This window comes from Notolepis coatsorum (genome assembly GCF_963971535.1).
Source record: "Notolepis coatsorum genome assembly, chromosome: 6".
Lineage (NCBI taxonomy): Eukaryota > Metazoa > Chordata > Actinopteri > Aulopiformes > Paralepididae > Notolepis > Notolepis coatsorum.
The window spans coordinates 180,626,359-180,632,370 of record NC_140170.1 but is presented as its reverse complement, the minus strand read 5'-3'; positions in this window follow the sequence as shown (position 1 = coordinate 180,632,370).

Sequence of the window (6,012 nt, the reverse complement as noted above, 5' to 3'; positions counted from 1 at the left end):
TTTTTTCTTCTTCTTGTAGGTAAAGCAAAACTATGATGAGCTACATTGTTTTGTATTTTTCTATCGGGCCAAATAATCTATTAGTTTGGAAGTCGATTTGTCTTTTTCTGACTTTCAGACTTCAAACATTTAGTAGCACTGCAAAACGATCTGTTCTACTGAAAATCAAGAACGGCTGTTCCCATATCTAACAGTTCTAAAGTTACAGTGATCAGCCTATAAACCAAACTTTAATCTAAACGATGATAATTAACCTAAAACAATAAATATAATACAAACCGGACTGATTCAAAGTCAACATACACGGAAGAATAATGTATTTTCCAAAGCTGCTTCAGAATAATTACAGCAGGAGTCTTCTGAGTCATCTTCATCTTCTAGCAGTGAGGGCAGTTGTCCACCAGAGAGCGCTACTGCTACAGTCATGGCCTCAAGGCCATTGTGTACTGAATCATTTACCCAAGAAAATGAGTGTGTTTTACATGGACATTAATAATCATGTTCTGGATCCTTCAACATCCTGTCTTTGAGTTGTATGTAAGTCCCATATCATGAGTATGACAAGGAAACTATAAACGATAGTACTGTTTACATGTAAATACTCCAGTATATCCAACTGCTCCTATACAACGCTTCCCCTTTTATCACAGGAAATAGTGTTTCTTGTCTCTTCATGTAAAATGTTTAAAGGGAAAACGCCACTAAATATATACGCTATATATGCTAGGACAGGTCCGTTGATATTTGTAAGCTAGGACAGGTCCGTTGATATTTGAATGAACGGGAGGTGGCCTTTGGGGACTAATATTTGCATATTTGAGTATTTGTACGACTTCTTACACCAAGTGTGCGTTATTCTATTGTAGTGCTAACAACGCTGGTGTTCCAACGCCGAAGAATTGTGATTCACCGATACTGTGATCACCTGGGCCCAGGAGTTCAAAACATTGAATCCCTATTGATTGATTGATTTAAAATTTTAATTAACAGATTGCAGAATGTGTACAGTACAGCTCAATAAACACAATTGTTAAGGGGATGCAGACCAGAGAAAGACTTTCGTCTTGTTTACATCAGGGTCCCCCATTTTCAATCCATAATGAGTTGAAATGAATGAATACAAATCTGATCCAATCAGATGGGGATTACAAGTTTTGAACTCCTGGGCCCAGGTGATACTGGGATAGCTCCCAACCCCCCCCCCCCCCCCCCCCCCCCCCCCCAATACTTGTCAACAGACTTTGAATTTGGTGCATTGCATGGAGTTTCTGTTTTATTCAATGTCCCTAATAATACTACCATCCAGGCTAGTGTTTCATTTAGTGCTCTAGTTTCACCTGGTTGGACAGAAAAACCATCTCAACATCTTGTGGAAAAAGTGCCCTTCAAACCAACGCTCTTATTTTAATTTAACATCCGATATTAGAACATTGAGACAGAATAACTGGATCATCGGAATTTGCACTATGTATTGTGGAAAAGTCCTGGAATTTAATTATTTGCGCAAATATGTCATTCTTTCATTCCGATTCAGCCTTTTGAAGAACGTGTTCACCCACACGGTCCGTTAAGCATTAAATGGTGGAATGCTCCTTCGCACAGTGCGGTAGGACTGGGTGGAGAAGCGCCACAGACACCGTGATGAAACGAGAGGACAAATTTGAGACTTTGCGGACGCTGCATACATTGCGTGGTCGCTGGAGTAGGGACGAGGGGTGGAAGGAGCTTCACTGCAAACCCCATGTATGCCCCGTAGATGCCCCACGGTGCAAACGGCTAGACCTGCACTGCCGACACGGCGGATGCTGCGGAGACGTAAGGACCATGAACCGAGCGTTGGCCGCGGCCCAGCGGGACGGCTGGTCTCATCTCTGTGTCCAACCTGAATGTCCACGGAAGTCATGTTGACACTGAATGAGCCAATCGGAGAGTAGTTCCCTCATGAATTATTTATTTTGTACTGCACTGAACATTTTGCTTTGTTAAGTTTATTTTTTATTTTATTTTTTGGGCTTTCATTTGGACAAAATGGAGGAGCTGTTGTTTTGATACTGTATATATATATGTTAATGTGTGGTCCTTTTTTATTACACAATATTACAACACAGGGGTTATTGAGAAGGGCATAATGTTATATTTGATGAATGAATTAATGAATGAAGATGTAATGAATGATTATTACTATTAAACTGCAGGTATTGGTTTATTCATGTTATTCATTATTATTAGCCAAATTCAGGGTGATTATCTCCACCGGGCGGGGCTTAACTTCTTCACTGCGCGTTACTTAACCTCTCCACTGGGCAGGACTTAACCTCTTCACTGGGCAGGACTTAACCTCTCCACTGGGCGGGACTTAACCTCTCCACTGGGCGGGACTTAACCTCTTCACTGGGCAGGACTTAACCTCTTCACTGGGCGGGACTTAACCTCTCCACTGGGCAGGACTTAACCTCTTCACTGGGCGGGACTTAACCTCTCCACTGGGCAGGACTTAACCTCTTCACTGGGCAGGACTTAACCTCTCCACTGGGCGGGACTTAACCTCTTCACTGGGCAGGACTTAACCTCTTCACTGGGCGGGACTTAACCTCTTCACTGGGCAGGACTTAACCTCTTCACTGGGCAGGACTTAACCTCTCCACTGGGCAGGACTTAACCTCTCCACTGGGCGGGACTTAACCTCTTCACTGGGCGGGACTTAACCTCTTCGCTGGGCAGGACTTAACCTCTCCACTGGGCAGGACTTAACCTCTTCACTGGGCAGGACTTAACCTCTCCACTGGGCGGGACTTAACCTCTTCACTGGGCAGGACTTAACCTCTTCACTGGGCAGGACTTAACCTCTCCACTGGGCTAACCTCGTTCCCAGTTTTATCTCTGTGAGATAAAGACTGGTAAAGCACTACGGCCGAAAGTGTGTATGTGGTAGAATTTCCGGTGTATGTACTTCCCCTGGAAGCTGCCTCCGAACGGACCAAACTTTTCCCGAAATCCTGTCGGCAAACAAGCTAGAACGTCCCGGTCGCGTGAATACTTTCGACAACAAATGTTTGTTTCCGCGTTCGAGTTTTGCGCTCTGATTGGCCAGGTCATGTGACATGTGCGCCAATCGTGGGACAGCAAGTTCTGCGCCTATAGAACTACCTGGCGTTCTATCGCCATGCTCTAAGACAAACTCTAACCTTAACCAACTTCGAAAGAGTGCCTAAGCTTAACCGTCGAAAGAAGGGCAGGCGTTCTATCGCCATGCTCTAAGACAAACTAACCTTAACCAACTTCGAAAGAGCCTAAGCTTAACCAGTGTAGAAACTTGCGGTCCCACGATTGGCGCACATGTCACATGACCAGAAACGCGCGGGCCAATCAGAGACGCGGAAACAAACGTTTGTTGTCGAAAGTATTCAGGTGTCCCGGTCATGTAGTAAATTCTTCAGGCAAAGCCGTTGCAGTGGCTTAAACGAGGAAATATTGTGCACTTCACACGTTTCTATAATTGTTTTGTCGAAACCGGAAAGCCTGTGCCGGTACTTCCGTTTTCACACTTTAGGAGGCATAGCTTTACCAGCCTACCACTGGCAGGATTGAACCTCTCCACTGGGTGGAACTTAATCTCTCCAATGGGCGGGGACTTACTGTGCGTTCGGCAAGTCCTCGTCAACTCATACATTTGTGAATTTCCATGTTTACCACCAGGAAATTGTACTCAAACAGCCAACCAAGTGGTAAATACCAGTGGCAAGTAACATGATACTCAGGTTCATGAGTTGTGACATTTCACATTATGTGGTGCAAACATACTTTATTATGAACATGGAGTATTGATTGATTGAAAATGTTAATTAACAGATTGCAGAATGGGTACAATACAATCATCACTCCAAGGAGTTTAGTACTTTCAACTTGTTGAACTGCCGAATTACATAAGTTTAAATGAAGCTTTGGATTTGTAGATAACCTGTGCCTTGTTCCCAGCACAATACATTTAGTCTTGGAGATATTAAGGACAAGTCTATACATACTACCCAGTCATGCACAACTGTAACTTCTCTGCTCAAAACTTCATTAAGTACATTTCATGATGGTGCAGCGTAATACAATGTTGAATCATCTGCATAAAGAACTGTTGTAGCACATTTGATAGCCCAAGATAGGTCATTAGTAAATACAGAGAAGAGCAAAGGTCTTAGGCAACTTCCTTGCAGAACGCCACACAGACCTTTGCTACTGGACAGGCTGCCATTTAGATACACCTTCTGTGATCTAGAGGACAAATAACTTAGTATCCACTTTAAAGCAGAAGAGTTGTGTAAAGAGTTAACATTTAAGTTTCTCAACCAGTAGAGAATGGTCCAGCACATCAAATGCAGCACTAAAATCTAACAGCACAGCTCCCACCAGCATAGAGTTATCTATAGCTTTAAGCCAGTGATCAGTCATCTGTATCAAAGCAGTAGAAGTAGAGCTCTATAGGCATGTTGAGAATCTGTTGCAAGCTTGTTTGAAACAAAAATACTATAATAATAGTAATTTGTGAATGCACCAACTTTTTCATTATTTTGCTCAAGACAGGTAAAATATGTATAGGTCTAGAATTTCCCTCATTAAAAGCAGCTTTGGTATCCTTAGGTAAAGGAAAAACCTTAGCCTCCTTCCACATCTTTGGACATAGGCCCACATCCAAACATCTATTCATAATATGACATATACTGGAGATGCTATCAATCATATGATACCAGCAGTCATTCTCAGCACTTTACTATCCAGGTTATCTGGGCCTGCTAACTTACTATCAGGAAGAGAGCAAAGTAACCGCTCCACCCACCTCACTGACCTCAGCCTGATGAAATTCAAATTCACAAATTTGGTCTTTCATTATAATATACTTAATACAGTAATTGTATTTGTTTTAAGGTTTAACAAGTCTATTCCCTCAAGTCCTGTCATCTGTCTTTCCAGGCTGTCACATGTCATCTGCTCTTTTCACAGCAGTCACTAGCTATATTTCGACACCATGTAGCTTGTTGATTTTATGATCTTATTGTCTTACTGTGTTGTTGTTGTATCGTTTTGATACTGTTTCCCTTGCTTTTAAATATTTTTTTAAGTACTCTGATCTATTTAAACTTGTATTGCTGCCTATATTTACCTAATGTTTTTTATCTCTGTTTTGGTACTCTTGTTTTTTTTTTTTTAATCTATTTTTAGTGCTGCTAATAGTTTTTAATATGCTCCCCCTGTACAGCACTTTGTGCCCCTGTGGCTGTTAAAGCGCTTTATAAATAAAGTTGGATTGGATTGGATTGGATAGGCTAGGTCTGAATTCATAAGACATCTACTGAAATCTACTTTTGAGTTCACTGTGGAGTAAATTTCAATGAGTCTCAGTATGAGGAACATGGACTGTGTGGAGAAACAGGAGTATCAGTCCTACTGTCATACATACATCATACCTCAACGACCGCTCCTACCAAGTGTCATGGAGAGGGACTCTGTCGGCCACCCGCCCCCTGCGGACAGGTGTCCCCCAGGGCTCGGTCCTAGGACCCCTTCTCTTCTCCCTCTACACTAAATCACTGGGTAACATTTATCACGTCTCATGACTTCTCATATCATTGTTATGCCGACGATACTCAACTCTTCCTCTCCTTCCCTCCCTCAGATATCCACGTCTCTGAGCGGATCTCGGCCTGTCTGTCCGACATCTCCGCCTGGATGACGACCAACCACCTCAAACTGAACCTAAGCAAAACAGAATTGCTCCACCTGCCGGCCAAATCCTCCCCCCTGACCGACCTCTCCATCACAGTCGAGAATGCAGCTGTGACCGCGTCCCCGACCGCCAAGAACCTTGGTGTTGTCCTCGACGACCAGTTGAACTTCTCTGCTCACATCGCAGTGACAACCAGAACCTGCAGATTCCTCCTGAGCAACGTCAGAAGGATCCGCCCCTTCCTGACAAAAGAAGCCACCCAACTCCTCGTCCAATCAACAGTCATCTCCCGCCTCGGC